We start from the raw sequence: 16773 nt of genomic DNA, 5'->3' as shown, positions 1-16773 counted from the left end.
GATAGCGATCAGAAGTTTCAAGTATTTCTCTGGAGCATAGGGAGGAGAGTGAGGTAATTCAGGTTGTCACAGTGACTGTAGACCTCACTTGATACCTCCCACTGAGTACTACATGCTTCTCAAGCAATATAAGTGCAAACTTCTCATTTATCTGTCATTAGACTCATTTTCTGATACATTTGTTGAGTCTGCAACATAAAATGAGAGCCAACCTTCTGTGATTGAGCTGGATCTAACTATTTCAAAGAGTTTCATGTACTATGCCTTTGTGATGAATTTGTGTACTTTAATATTCTTAAAACTGTATATGGAGGTAAGATAGGCAGTTGAGGAACTAGAGGTAGAAGGCTGAGGCAGAGATGTGGTGAGTAGACTCCATAGTACAGTTATTTACTATATTTTGAACTTTGGTTAATTTTGCATCTGCAACAAAAGCTGCTGTTTTTATAGACCAACTTAATGTAATAATACTGTATATCCTTGAACATTTAACATAATAGTGCATCAGTAAACAAAGTCAAATCAAGGTAAAACAGTGAGTCGTTAAAATTGAAAGGGTTGAATATGAAAGCACAAAGCATTTGTTACAAAGTGGATGAATCAATGCCAAAAATGGAGACAAATGGCTAATACAGAGGGAAGGTTGCCTGGTGACCATGTTAGCCATTTGTCTCTATTTTGGGAAGCAGCAACAAATGAATAAGAGATTAATAAAGAGGGAGAAGATAGATTATGAGAGCAAATTAACAAGAAATATAAAAAATCTTTTGCAAGATATTCCACAATTCAGTAAAAAGTAACAAAGCAGCAAGAAAAATGTGTTTCCCAAATGGTCAAAAGCAGGAGAAATTGTGGTGGGGAACAAAAACCAAGCAGGGAAATTTAAGCAAATATTTTTTATTTTTGTTTTTCTTCATTTGAGAAGCCGCAGTAAGTGTATCAGAAAAAGAGTTTAACGACAATATCATTCAATACAAAGTAGAATAGAAATTAAGAGGACTAAAACCAGACAAATGCTTTGGACATAGCTTGGATCTCAGGGTTCTAAAAGAGCTGGCTACACAGATAGTAGATGCATTAGTGCAGAAAAAAAGGACAAACAGAATTGGGAGGGTAACATGTTAGTACAGACAGAGGATTCTTATGACAAAATGTTAATAAAGAGTTTGTTGTCAGTTTGGTGGACTGTAACAAATGGGATGTTGGTTGACTATAACTGATGGGATGCCACAGAATTAAGTCCTAGGCTGTCAGCTGTTTATAATTTGTGTTATTACTGATGAAAAAACAAGAGCCCGAATCTACTGAAACACCAGTTGCAAGCTATTTCTTGAGCACTAACATCTGCAGTGTTCACTATTCACCTGCCCTTTGCTGTCCACGTCAAACTCCTGATGGCATACAGTAGTAAGCTTGTCTGCTGAATCTAGTGCAGCTCCAACATGATCGGGGTGTCTCATGGGACGGAAACCCAGCATGAAAACAGGCCCTTCAGCCCACCAAGTCCACAAGGGCATCAACCACCCATTTACACTAATTTTTGGGATGCGCAAAGAAAATCATGTGGCAACAGAATGTGCAAACTCCACACGACAGCACCAGAGGTCAGGATTGAACCCAGGTTTTATTGCTGTGAGGCAGCGGCTCCACTAGCTGCACCACTGTGCTGCCCAGGACCATATGACTGTTTTCACATTGCTGATCACATGTGGGTGTGGGTGGGTGTGTGTAATGTTACATGTATGTTTCTCTGACACTGGTGGTATGGAAAGGGGTCCCAGGACGTATTAAAGGTTGTGGACAAATATAAGGGGAAAGATTAATGAGGGTTTGGATGTTTTCCCTGTGAGTGAAGATGTAGAAAGTGAGCAGTCACAGTGGAAAGGGTTGAAATGAAAGCAATCAGCTAAGACTCAATTCAACAGAATTACTTTCAAATTAAGTGGAATGAACAAAATTTCAAGTGAACAATATCTGCTCGTACTCAGTCATAGAATGAGTTCATTCATTTGGACAAATTTTTTAGTTCATGGTTCTGTGCTGTTATTTTCAAACTCAGACACTTGGTTGTAAATTACTTTACAATAGTGTGAAAGCTTCCAGGTAGCATACTGTCCTCAAGTTAATGTGTGTAATTTTATTAAAATAGAACATTAAAACAATTGCTAACAGTTGTCACAAAGTACAATGAAAGCACGTCATTTAACTCATCTTTCCATAGAAACATAAAATCTTTCCATCAAAACATCCAGCTTTGGCTCCACTGCATAAACTGATGATCATTCTAAGTATTGATCTCTCGTTTTGTGAAGGTGTGCTTCTTGACATCAGTCCTGAACTTTTACTAATATGTCCTTTTCTTGTCCCTAAATCCTCATGTATCAAAATTATGTTTTACAATCACTCTCAATGCCATTTCTTTTGAATATATTTGACGGCTAAAAAGGACGTTTTCTTGTTGAACCTCATCACCTTTCTCTACGTTAGTCAGACGCCATTCACTAGAATGAAACCTGCACTTTAGATAACATTCCAAGCAGAATGTTTCAGCATCACAGAATCAACCAAAGCCCAACAGATGTGGTGCAATTCATCATTGTGAACATGGTTGGTTGAGAGTTGGATCACTCGCCGGTCGCTTTTGTCCAAAGCAGATAAATGCTGTTCATTATGTATGCTTTTTTTTATAAACCCATTGTGTTAACTAGAACTATGTGACAGAGGTGGGAGAACTACTAAACAGAGTGACTTGTTAAACAGTGCAGTAACAGGAATGTGTTGAGTTGGACAGTCCTGTGGGAAGAGAAAGTAATTTAAACCAAGGAGGAGCTGTTTTCAAATAAATATTCAGAATAATTAATTGGATTTAAATAGAGACTTTTATGCAAAATGAATAGGATTGCTGAGACCCTGGTTAGCTCAGGCACAGTCAGAGACACTATATCCCTTTTCAGGGTCCTACTGAACCAGAGGTTTTTCTCCACTCGCATGTGTGAAGTTGGATCACTGCAATCCACTGTGCAAGGACTGGGAAATTCCCCTAGGATAGTGAGATGCATGGGCGGTTAGGACCCAATGAGGATCTGGTAGGATTGACATACAGGGAAATTGGAAGGTCAGTAGTTCAACGGAGATGAGCACAAAGAGGTTGTTTCTTACCGCTGGACCTACAGATATCGTCTCAGGATAAGGGGCAGGTAATTTAGGACTGAAAGGGGAAGTTTCTTTACACCTGCATTAAGACCATAAGATATAGGAGCAGAATTAGGTGATTCGGCCCATCGAGTCTGCTCTGCCATTCAGTCATAGCTGAGTTTTTTAACCCCATTCCCCTACCTTCTCCCTGTAACCCTTAACTGTCTCCCCCCTTACTAAAATCTTGATTAAAATCTTCTTTATCTCAGAGGAGATGATGAAGAATTCTCAGTCATTGAGTATGTTCATGGCTGAGGTCAATAGACTTTCGGACATTAAGGTAATCTGAGGACAAAGGATCAGGAGAAGTGGACTGGAGGCACGGGATCATCCGTGATCTTACTAAATGGTGGCACATGCACATCGGGCCATATATATGAGTCATGCTTATATTTTTAATGTTTGTATGTTCTTAAAGTGCTGCATAGGAGCATCAGCAAACAAAATTTGGTACTGAGCCACATAGAGAGCTATTGGCCCTGGATTGCTGGGAAATAGCAGCAAGAAAGAGCAGCTGGGAAGTAGCAGCAATTTGGGGCAGCACTGTGGTGCAGTTGGTACCATGCTGCCTGACAACTATAGTGACACGGGTTCATCCCTGATCTCTGATGCTGTTTGTGTGGGTTTCTCTGGGTGCTCCGGTTTCCTCCCGCATCCCAAAGATGTGCAGGTTGGCAGGCTAATTGCCCACTGTAAATTACTCGTAGTGTGTAGGTGGCTGGATGAATCTGGGGGGAATTGGAATGTGGGGAGAATAATAATGAGATTAGTGTAGGATTACTGTAAATGGGTGGTTGATGGCACAGACTTGATGGGCTAAAAGGCCTGTTATGTGCTGCATGATGATATGCTGGTGTTAATGATATCTCAAGGCTGAAGAGCAACTTGGAATGGAGGGTGAAGATCAAGCTGTCATTGGTTCATATTGGAACCAACAATATTTCTAAAACCATGAAAGAAACTAAGAGGGAGGATGAGGTGTGAGGAGCTAAATTAATAAGTAAATCTACAAAGGTTTGCTACCTAAGCCATGTTCAGATCGACAGGATCAGGGAGTTGAATATGCAGCTCAGTGCTGGTGTGGTAGAAAGACATTTTAGTTCAGATGAAGGGTCTCAACCCAAAATGTTGACTGACAGTTTCTCTCCATAGATGCTGCCTGACCTGCTGAGTTCCTCCAGCATTTTGTGTGTTGCTTCATTTGAATTGGGCTGGGGCCAGTCTCCTGGGGAATCAAATAACCAAGGCTATAAAGTAATGAATTGGGAATAGGGGTAGGGAGTTGGTGAGTCTGGGGTTGAGAGATATTTGGAAATTTAAAGGGAAAGGACAATGTTATTGTGCAGCATAGAGATATGGGTATTGATAGCCTGGACGTGATTAAAAGGGATGGAGCTTTAAATAATATGAGTATAGCAGCAAAGAGGGGAAATGGTAAAAAGTTAGAATTACAGGTTCTGTATCTGAATGCATGAAGCATTCATAACAAGGATTTTTTTTTAGCACAATCAGTGATAAATAGCTATAATTAAATAGCCATTGTGGAGGTGACCAAGCTGGGAACAGAGTATTATAGAGTTCTTGAAGGGATAGGCAGAATAGTGAAGGAGGTGGGGTAGCTTATTAATAAACGTGAAGAGAGGATAAATGATCTTGGCTCAGCAGATCAGGAAGTGGAATCAGTTTGGGTACTGATGAGTAATAACAAAGGAAAGAAATCATTGGTAGTCTGTGGAACCACTAACACTTGTTTTTCTGTTGGACGGAGATTGTGACAAGGGTCTTGCAATAATCATGGGTGACTTTGATATTCATTTAAATTGGGTGAATCAATTTAGCAAAGATAATCATGAGGACCAATTCATGAACAAATACCTTTGAGACAGTGTACTGGAACAATAGAACAGGAGAACAATACCTCGAAGAGTTACACAATGGAGGAGACAGAAAATATGATGAAATTAAAAAAGTGGATATGTGATCATGTGAATTAATCAAGTGAGAACCAGGTTGAATGTAATAATCTGAGAGAGGAGGGAAAAAAAGTGATGGTCCAGGCAAAGAGAGAATAGGAGGATAAAATAGCCATTAACAGACAAAGAGACCCAGAGATCTTTAGGCACTTGAATAGAAAGCCAATAGCAAGAGTAGGGCTAGGACTGACAAGGAACGAAGAAGGTAATCAAGGTTGAATGGTGGAGGGCAGGGCTGGAATATTCAATCAATACTTTGCATTAGTCTTTATTAAAGAAGAGGATATTGCCAAAATCTCAGTAGGAGAGGTAGTAGTGATGATGGATGAGGTGAGAATTGATAAAGAAAAGCTATTAGCAAAGTTGGCTATACTTAAAATTAAGTAAGATGGGATGCATTCTAGTCTGCTGGATAGAGTCAGGGCAGGGGTTGCAGAAGGGCTTGGCATAATCTTTCAATCCTTCTCAAGTACAGGGGAGGATTGGAGAATGACAAATGCAAACCCTTGATGAAAAAGGAATGAAAAGACTTCCAGACCAGTCAGTTTATCCTCAGTGGTGGGGAAGCTTTTAGAAATGATCATGAGGGGAAAAAATGAAAAAGCAAATAATTTAAATTAATGAAGTAAATCTGCAATTAATGGCTAATCATATTTGATTGGTAACCAAAAATCAAAATATTGCAAATGTAGGAAATCTGAAATAAAAGCTGAATTTGCTGGAAATACTCAGCAGGTCAGGCAGCATGTATGGAGAGAGAAACAATTAATGTTTCTAGTTGGTGAACTAGAATTTTCTGTTTTTATTGCATGTTTGACTAACCTAACTGAATTTTCTGATGATGTGACGGAGAAGGTTGATGTATGGAATGAAAGAGGTACTGCCTGAAAAGATTTTCAGAAGGTATTTGACAAAGTCCCACACAAAAGGTGGGTTAGCAAATTTGAATAAAAGGATCTGTGCCAGCGTATATAAAACATTGGCTAAGGGACATAAAACGGAGAGTCATTACAAGTTTTCCAGGTTGGAGGATTGGAAGCAGTGATGTTCATAGAATCGTACAGCACAGAAACAGGCCCTTCAGCCCAACTGGTCCTTGCTGACCAAGATTCCCATCTAAGCTACTCCCATTTGTCCGCGTCTGGCCCACATCCTTCTAAACTTTTCTATCCACGTACCCATCCAAGTACCTTTTAAATGTTGTTTATGTACCTGCGTTAATCACTTTCTTTGTCATTCCATATACTGACCACTCTCTGAGTGAAAAAGTTGCCCCTCAGAGTCCTATTAAATCCCTCTCCTCTCACCTTAAACCTATACCCTCTAGTTCTTGATTCTCCAACCCTGGGAAAAAGACTATGCACATTGACTTTATCTATGCCCCTCATAATTTTATACACCTCTTTAAGATCATCCCTCATTCTCCTACACTCCAATGAGAAAGTTCCCAACCTGCTCAACCTCTCTCCATAACTCAAGTCCTGGCAACATCCTCGTAACTCTCCTCTGCACACTTCCCAGCTTCATAGCATCTTTCTTATGGCAAAGTGACCAAAACTGAACACAATGTTCCAAGTACAGCCTCACCAACATCTTGTACAACTGCAACATAACATCCCGACTTCTATACTCAATGCCCTGACTGATGAAGGCCAGCACGCCAAGAGCCTTCTTCACCACTGTGTCTACTTGCAATGCCACTTTCGGGGAACCATGTACTTGTACTCCTAGGTCCCTCTGTTCCACAACACTCTCCAGGGCCCTACAGTTCATTGTGAGAGTACTACCCAGGTTTGTCTTACCAAAATGCAATACCTCACACTTATCCAAATTAAACTCCATTTGCCATTCTTCAGCCCATTCACCCACTGATCAAGATCCCTCTGTAAATTCTGATAACCATCTTCACTGTCAACAACACCACCTATTTTAGCGTCATCTGTAAATTTACTAACCATGCCTTGTACATTCTCGTCCAACCATTGATATAGATGACAAATAGCAATGGGCTGAGCACTGAGCCCTAGGGAACACCATGTGTCAAGGCCTCCAGTCTGAAAAACACTCTCACCCTCTGCTTCCTACTATCAAGCCAATTGTGTATCCAATTAGCTAGGTCTCCCTGGATCCCATGCCATCTAACTTTCTATAGCATGCAAAATCTTATGAAAGGCCTTACTAAAGTCTATATAGACCATGTCTACCACTCTGCCCTCATCAACCTTCTTGGTTACTTCTTCATAAAACTCAATCAAATTCGTGAGACGTGATCTCCCATGCACAAAGCCATACTGTCTATCCCTAATCAACCCCTGTCTTTCCAAATGCTTGTATATCTAATCCTTCAGAATCGCCTCTAGTAACTTACCTACCATAGATGTTAGGCTTACTGGTCTCTAGTTCCCAGGTTTTTCTTTGCATTCCTTCTTAAATAAAGGCACACATTAGCCACCCTCCAGTCTTCTGGCACTTCACTCATCACTAACAATGATGCATATATCTCTGCAAGGGCTCCCGCAATTTCTTCTCTAGCTTCCCACAGTGTTCTTAGATATACCTGATCAGGCCCTGGAGATTTATCTACTTTCATGCGGTTTGAGACATCCAATACCCCCTCTGCTGTAATGCAAGCTATCCCCAAGACCTCCCCATTAACTATCTGAAGGTCCAGTTTTCATGTCTTTCTCCATGGTAAAAACAGAGGAGAAATGTTCATTGAGGCCCTCGCCCATCTCCTGCGACTCCACAAAGATATACCCTTTGGTCTTTGCGGGACCCCATTCTCTCTCTCTCTAGTTACTCTTTTTCCCTTAATATACATAAAATCTCATTGGATTCTCTGTAATCTTCTCTGCCAAAGCTATCTCATTCTCCCTTTCTGATTTCCTTCTTGAGTGTACTCCTGCATCCCTTATACTCCTCTCGGGATTCACTTGATTCTCAAGGGCCAATACTTCTTTGCAAATATTATGTGAAGAATTCATAAGAAATTAAGCGGGCATAGAGGGAGAGGGTAACCAGAGAAAGAGTAAGGTCCATTAGGGATCAAGGGGGGCAAACTGTGTGTGGAGCCAAAAGACATGTGAGATTTTAAATGAACACTGTTTATCTGTATTCAGTAAGGAGAAGGTTAGTGTTTTGGAAAATTCAGGGAGGGAGAGGATAAAATTCTAGAACATGGTTATCATTAGTACAGAGGAGGTATTCAATATCTTTGGCACCTTAAAGATGGATAAATCCCCAAGGCCTGATGTATCCCAGGCCACTGTGGGAGGCAAAGGAAGAAATTGTTAGGGCCATGACAGAGATTTTTAAATCTTTGCTGGCTAGAGGGGAAGTACCAGATGACTGGAGGACAGCAAATGTGGTACCTTTGTTTAGGAAAGGCAGCAAGGATAAGCCAGGTAAATACATCCCTATGAGTCCAATATCAGTAGTAGGGAAGTTATTGGACACAATTCTGAGGGACAGAATTAATCCTCACTTGGCAAGGTTAGTGCAAAGATCGTTAGCTTGGCTTTGTTAGAGGAAGATCCTGTCCGACCACTTTGAATTTTTTCAAATTTGTAACAATGTATTGATGAAGGCAGCATGGTTGATGTAGTCTACATTGACCTCAGAGTTCCCATGTAGGACACTTGTCCAAATGGTTAGAGCCTAAGGAGTACAGGGCAAGTAGTCAAATTGGATCCAAAATAGGCTTTGCATTGGACGCAGAGGGCTGTTTTTGTAATTCGAAGGCTGTGACCAGTGGTGTACCACAGGGACTGGTGCTAGTATTATCACTTGTATTGAGATTTTGTTTGCCTGCCATCCAAACAGATCATTCAAACAATCAAACAATCAAACGATCAAACAGATCGAGTTAGTGCAAAAGGGAAAACAATAACAGAATGCAGAATATAGTGTTACATTTACAGAGAAAGTGCCTTTATTCTTTGTTATATACATTAATGATTTGGATATGAATGTAGAAGGTATGATTAAATTCCACCTACTATTGCTGTGTCTATCTGACCAGCTGATCAATGTCATCCTGTAGTCGTCTTACCCTTCTCACTGTCAACAACACCACCAATCTTATTATCATTGAAATTATCCTTGTCAGAATAAAGAGAAATGCTTTGATAGAGGCATTCTTGTTATTAAGATTTCAAGCCCTCTCTTTCCCCGCCCTCTCGAAGATTGCAGAGGGACATTGATAGGATGAAGAGCTGGGCTAAGAAGTGGCAGATGGAGTTCAATCCGGAGAAGTGTGAGGTGGTACACTTTGGAAGGACAAACTCCAAGGCGGAGTACAAAGTTAATGGCAGGATTCAGGGTAGTGTGGAGGAGCAGAGGGATCTGGGGGTTCATATCCACAGATCCCTGAAAGTTGCCTCACAGGTGGATAGGGTAGTTAAGAAAGCTTATGGGACGTTAGCATTCATAAGTCGTGGGATCGAGTTTAAGAGCCACGAGGTAATGATGCAGCTCTACAAAACTCTGGTTCGACCACACTTCGAGTACTGTGTCCAGCTCTGGTTGCCACATTTTAGGAAGGATGTGGAAGTGTTGGAAAGGGTGCAGAGGAGATTTACCAGGATGCTGCCTGGTTTAGAGAGTATGGATTATGAGGAGAGACTAAGGGAGCTAGGGCTTTACTCTTTGGAGAGAAGGAGGATGAGAGGAGACATGATAGAGGTATACAAAATAGTAAAAGGAATAGATAGAGTAGACAACCAGCGCCTCTTTCCCAGGGCACCAATGCTTAATACAAGAGGGCATGGCTTTAAAGTAATGGGTGGGAAGTTCAAGGGAGATATCAGAGGAAAGTTTTTTACCCAGAGAGTGGTTGGGGCATGGAATGTGCTGCCTGGGGTGGTGGTGGAGGCAGGTACATTGGTCAAATTCAAGACATGGCTAGATAAGCATATGGAGGAATTTAAAATAGAGGGATATGTGGGAGGAAGGGGTTAGATAGTCTTAGGTGAGGTTTAAAGGTCGGCACAACATGGTGAGCCGAAGGGCCTGTATTGTGCTGTACTGTTCTATGATTCTATGATTCTCTATCCCCTTAACTGCTCTCTGATGTATGCTCTCTTTATATCCCATCTGGCTTACTCCCAAGTCCCTTGCTTGCCCCTATGTCCCAACTCCCCTGTCTCCCTCCCATGACCCTTCTCCCTCCAACCCCCTTCTTACCTCTTCCACCTCCCACCGCCCATTCTGCTCTGTCGCATCCCCTCACTTTCCTAGATCCCCCCCTCCCCCAGTCTCCCTCCTCTCCCAGCCACCCTCTCTCCTAGTCTCCCACCCTCTCTCCCGGTCTCCCCCCTGTCTGGGGTCAGGCAACACCTGTGGAGGAAATGCATCTCCAGCATCTTGTTTGTTGCTCCAGTGTTGTGTGTGTGTCTTCCCTCTCTCTCCCAGTCTTCCCTCTGTCTCCCAGTCCCTACTTTCTCTCCCAGAGATGATACAGTATCAATGTAATGGTCAGAGTGATCTCCTGAGATTAGCACTTTAAAGCTAACCAGACAATAAACTAAACTTCAATTACTATTTGTGCTTTGGCCAATGAAATAAAACAAGCCATGCTAAATTAACTGCCTCTCTGCTTTTCAATCCAGTAGCATACACATTTTGCCATGTTGATTCCCAAGTACCAAAACTTCATGATAAGATTAAGGCTGAAGTGAAGAGCTAACATGCAGTGTGAAGGCACCAAGGAAAGATGGGCATGTGCCTCTAAAAAGACGGGAGGGAATCAAAGTGAGATATTATGTTGGTCATTTCTGTTACTCCTGGCATCTGACTTGGTATAATTTTACTCAGCTGTCTGGTCGGTCACCTGTTTAGAAGGGGAAATGCACAGCAAATATTGTAAATAGCTTGCAGACTAAGGAATGCAACAAAATATGTAATTGTGTTGAAATAATCTATAATGGTAAGAATATAATTGAAAGCCACAGCAAAGATATAATGGATAGATTATAGAATAATATAATGGATAGATTATAGAATAGAATGTGGTATTTCAGAAAATATTATCTCAACCAATGCTATATGAGCTGATGATGTTCTGGCTTCAATGTGGCGTTCTTGTAGTTGATGTAGACAAGAAATAGAATTGGCTACACTGAATAGGTCGATAGATTTTTAGATATTATGGGAATCAAAGGATGAGCTTGTTTTCCAGAGAGCAAAGAAGGCAGAGAGGTGACCTGCTTGAAGTATATTAAGATCATGTGAGACATAGATAGGGTAGATGGTCAAAATCTTTTTCCCATGGTAGGGGTAACAAAAATAAGAGGGATAGGTTTAAAGTGAGAGGAAGGAGTTTTGAAGGAGTAAGTTTTTTACATAGAGAGGTGGTAGAATCAGATACAGTTACTACGTTAAAGAGGCATTTGAACAAACACTTAAATAGGCAAGGGCTAGAATGATACAGAGCTAAATTGGGCAAATGGGATGCATGTAGATGGGCAAAAATGTCTGTGATAATGCAACTTTTCATGGCAAAGAATTTTAAATACAGATAGATTGCTCTCATAATGCATTTTCAATGGAATTTTACTTTATTTTTACTTTAGAACATAGAATAGTACAGCACAGAACAGGCCCTTTGGCCCACGATGTTGTGCCAACATAGCTATTCCCTCCTATCTACAGAATGTCCATATCCCTCCATTTTCCTCACATTCATGTGCCCATCTAAGCCCCTCTTAAAAGCCCCCAATGAATTTGCCTCCACCACCCTATCAGGCAACGCATTCCAGGCATCCACCACTCTCTCAGTAAAAAATGTACCCCTCACATCTGTTCTGAACCTACGCCCTCTCACCTTAAGTGCATGCCCTTTGTGTCTTTCTAATTTGTAAGTATAAAATAATGCAGTTCAAAAATATTTAACTGTGCTGTTTTATATTATTTAGATAAATTGATAAAAGCTAGAAACATAATAATCTTAAGTAAGATTTATCTTTAAACACATTTAAGTACAATAAGTGCCATTCTGCTGAGTTATATTAATGGTTACACATAGGTTAATAAACATTGGTTTGTGTTATCTCATCCGCAAGTGGAAAAGGACATTTAAAAGATATGACATTTATGCCAGGCCTTCGAGTATGATCCTGCCCTACCCTCTTTTCTGCTGTGAAGCAAGACCTCCCAACACAGTGGGTGAGCTCAAATGCTGAGACAGGTTAACAGCTGCTCTCTTTTAGCAATATTTGGAGAAACTGCATTATTGTTCATTTAACACCAACCACCCTTACCACTTCTTTTGTCGGTGTGATTTGACTGTCGTTGATTTAAAATAAAATCGTTAAAACTAATTTTTTTTGCAGAAGTCTCTTTGACAAAATTAGACAAGAATAACTCTAAAACATTCCAGCATCTTTCTCATTTTATGATAAACAACCCCACCACACACTTCCCCTACACCATTTCTCCTGCCCTCCCCCCCAATGACTCCCCCACCCCTTACCCTATTACCAGGTCCCAGGCCAAACCCTCTTTCCCTACCCAAGATCTCACTCAGTCTCTCTCATCACAGTTATCCAGGTGCCCCAAAAATTCTTGGTGGAGCTTTGGTCATTATTGGAAAAAAGGCTGCTTTTGTGAGGGCGAGGATATTTAGCTACAGAAAGGAGTGAACGACCAGCTTTGCCAACAAGTGGGCTCTCACATAGTCAGCAGTTACAGATGCTGATCTCCCCCGTCCCCCCACAATGGTTGTTACTGCTTCTATGTGGGAGAGGCACTCTTGCCTAAAAGATTACTGCACAACATAAGGGCTCAGGGTATTGAGTTTGTATATTACCATGAATAGAGGATTGATGGATTGACATAAAGCACAGTAATGATAAATGGGTAATTTTCAGGTTGGCAAAGCTGTATCTTGTGTAATGCCACATTGTTTGGTGCTGGATTCTTGGCTTTTTACACCTTACATTAAGGTCCCTTCATCCATTTGGGTGAATGATACAAGGTTAGATGTTGTGAGGAGGCCAAAAGGAGCCTATGACAAATAGAGACAGATTAAGTGAATGGGAAAAAAATAGAAGAGGAAATTCAGTGTGGAGAGTTTGAGATTCTCCATAGCAAGAATGGAAAAGCAGAATATTCGAATGGACTGAGATGATTTCAATGCTGCTGCTGTGAGAGATCAAAGTATCCTCTTATAAGAAATGCTGAAAGTTAATGTGTAGGTGTAGCAAGTAGTTAGGAAAGCTGGTCAGATCTTGGTCTTCAATGCAAGGAGGATAGAATACAAAAGTTAGGGAAGTTTTGCTGCTACTGTACAGGCCGAAGGTGAGACCACACATTGAATACTGTGTATGATTCGCTCTCTTTATTTACAGAAGGATATATTTACATCGGGGGCAGTTCAGAAGAAGGTCACAAGATTGATTCGTGGGAAGAAGAGGTTATCTTATCAATAAAGATTGAGCAGATTAGTTTGTATTCATTGGAGTTCAAAACAATGGGAGGTGACCTTATAGAGGTATTTAAGATTCTGTGGGAGCTTGATAATGTAGATCATTAGAGAATGTTTCTTCTGCTGAGGACTCTAGAATGATGGGCCATTGTCTCAGCATTGGGGTTGAACCATTTAAGATTAAGGTGAGGATGAATTTCTTCTCTGAGGATTGGCAAGGTATGGAATACTCTACCTCAGTGAGCTGTATATGTTAATTGACTAAGTATATTTGGGACTAAGGTAAATAAATTTATGGATTTCCAAGACGATCAAGGTTTAAGGGGATGGAAAATGGAATTGGAGACAAAGATCAGATCAACCATAATCTAATGGAATGGCAGAGCAGGCTTGAGGGAACATATGGCCTATTGCTGCACCTATATTTTTGCAGTACTTTGCTTTCTTTATAAATGTGTAAGTCCTGAAGCATATTTCCCAAATATGTTTCAGCGTTGAAATCTTCATTGGAATCCAACATTGAAACATGAAGTTGCATATAAGCAATGAAATAAGCACAAGGTTAGGCTCCTCGGCCTCTTGAGCTTGCTCTGCTGTTCACTAATATCATGGCTGATCTGATTGTAACCTCAACTCAGCATTTCTGCCTATCCTGGTATTGTTTCACCCTTTGCTCATCAAGAATGGATCTGCCTCTGCTTTCAAAATATTCAAAGACTCTTTTCCACAGTACTTTATGGAAGAGAGTTACAAAGACTTACAACCCTCAAGAGAAAAAAAACACTACATCTTTGCTTTAATGGGCATCCCCGTTCCCCATTTTAAGCAGTGATCCCTCATTCTAGAAACCTCCACAAAAGGAAACATCCTCTCCACATCCATCTTGTCAAAAACCCTCTACCTACCCCACTACTTATGGTGGGAAATGCAGTGCAATTTAGAACAAGGGCAATTTCTCCACTGATTTCGGTAAAAGAGGATAGCTGCAAAAGACTTATTTATTTCTTAAATTGAGCTTATTTAAATGTTTGTCAATGTTTTCATATTTTAATTATTTTTAATATTCTTAACATCAACCACCAGCCCCCATCCCACCCACATGAAGGGATCCATATCATAGATGTTGTATTACTAATGAGGATCAGACCAAGTTCTTTTTGCAAGTTCCCATCAGAGCAGTTGCAAAAATTGAATACAATTTTTTTATAGGCTCTCTGCTAATTGCAAATTCTATCCTTAGTCAAGGAATGTCCTGGAGGAGGAGAGAGAGAGAGGTTTGTGGGGGGTGAATTCTCAAGCTTTGTACCCTGGCAGTTGAGTTGGTAGTGCATCAAGGGAAACTGGAGATGTGCAAGAAAGAATCTAAATGAGAAACCTTTTCTAGTTCACACAATTAAACTGGAATTCCTCTTATGATTGAAACATCAGTAAATAAATGATAGTTTGTGCATATATTATAAATAGATCATCTACTAGATGGATGCCATAATATTATATATTTGCATTTGAAGTTGAATAAATCCCTGTTGTTTGCTGGAAATAAATAAATGATTTGAATAGTATTGTATCAAGGCACGTTTATTGTCATTTTCTCTGTACCTTGTAATTGTCTACCTGCTGGACTGTTCCAAGTGTTTTCATGATCAAACTTCATGAGTTATTTTTTTGTTGTCAAACTTAAGTTTGTTATGTTTCTGGTATAAATATCAAATTTTCCTTTGCATTGGAAAATCAAATTCTGTAGCACTTCATTATATGTGAAGCACTTTGAGAATGAATTCTCATGTTAACACAAGTTTGTCATTTATCACTTATCTTTCTCACTGAAATGAGAAAAATAATGGATTTGTATTTATGTACCACCTTTCCCAACGTAGGACATCCAGAAGTGCCTTGCAGTCCAGGAAGTCATTTTGGCTGTTGTATGAAATGAGCCAGGTATTTGCAGACAAATAGCCCAAAAAGCAGTGCAGTAAGAAATGTTTTAGATGTGTTCAGGTTAAGAGGTTAAATCTTTGATGGTGCACGCGTTTAGTGCTCAATTCTCCAGAGTGATTGTTTATTTACAGCCTTCTAACTTGGAGGCAAATGTCCTATCCACAATTGATATCTGAAGTTGATTCAGTCTGTAAAAGAGATTGACTAATTAGTGACGAATTACAGGTGGCTGTGTGCTTGACTGTGGGTGTTTGAAACTTGTGAAATGCATTTGTTTGGACTTTCACGGCTGTCAGTAAGAGATAGGGAAAATTTCAAGCCAAGTATTGTGCCTGCCTTGAAATGAAGAGCCAGGCGATGTTATATTATGCACTGTTCAATTCTCACTCAAAAAAAATCCACTTCTAAGTGATCTTTTACTGCTAATAGTAATGTATGAAGCCTGTTCATGCTTATTGGATGTCAGTCTGAAATCACATTCTCATTCTTGCAAGTACTCATCTGTCAGTTGTTCAAATGGTGCACATCGCCTCAGTCATCTGCTGGGATCAAGGTATTTTACTCCAAATGCGATAAAATCTCTCACCCTCTAAATTTGGAAAGTTAACCCAATTGCCACAGACAGCAATTTCTAGAATCTGAAAGAAAACAAACATGGTAGTTTGGCTTATTTATTATAGCATTTAGCAAGTCATTGGATCATTGGTGAAAGTACTGGATGCAGCATAATGTCACTAGAATTCATCTGACCAACATGATCGAGTTTCATTCAATTGTGCTTCCATGATAGATTCAGATGATCAATTAAATGACATAGGGTCTTGGACTTGAAATGTTAACTGTTTCTCTCTCCACATATCCTTCCTGACTTGTTTAGTTTTCCAGCATTTTCTGCTTTTATTTTAGATGTCCAGCGCCTGCAATTTTTGATTTTCATTGATCAGTTGAATGCATTGATTATGTTAGAGAGGAATAGTATGATTTTTAAAAAATATTTCTGTGGCAATGTTGTATGTTCTTTCATTCATTTTTGCAAAGGGTGAATTTCATCTCAATGACTCAGCGAATAATTCAACATGATTCATCACTCTACCACTGATGGCCATATCTTTGTTTTGATATTTCCTTCCTTTTAATCATTCTAATCAATGCGCTCATTAAAACCTATCTCTTTGATCAGAAGTCCTAAGGTTATCTTGTGTTGCTGAATGTCAGGTTGTCTTAATATGCTCCTGTTGAACT

General features: G+C 40.1%; 1 protein-coding gene across 4 annotated transcripts in view; it reads left to right on the top strand.

Moving 5' to 3' along the window:
• Positions 1-16773, top strand: part of mad1l1 (mitotic arrest deficient 1 like 1) — an 826601-nt gene that overhangs the window by 678488 nt on the left and 131340 nt on the right. The gene's annotated exons all lie outside the window — the stretch shown is intronic.

This window comes from Pristis pectinata, chromosome 8 (assembly GCF_009764475.1).
Source record: "Pristis pectinata isolate sPriPec2 chromosome 8, sPriPec2.1.pri, whole genome shotgun sequence".
Classification (NCBI taxonomy): Eukaryota; Metazoa; Chordata; class Chondrichthyes; order Rhinopristiformes; family Pristidae; genus Pristis; species Pristis pectinata.
The sequence above is the reverse complement of the archived record's forward strand: the minus strand, read 5'-3'. Positions and strand labels throughout refer to the sequence as shown.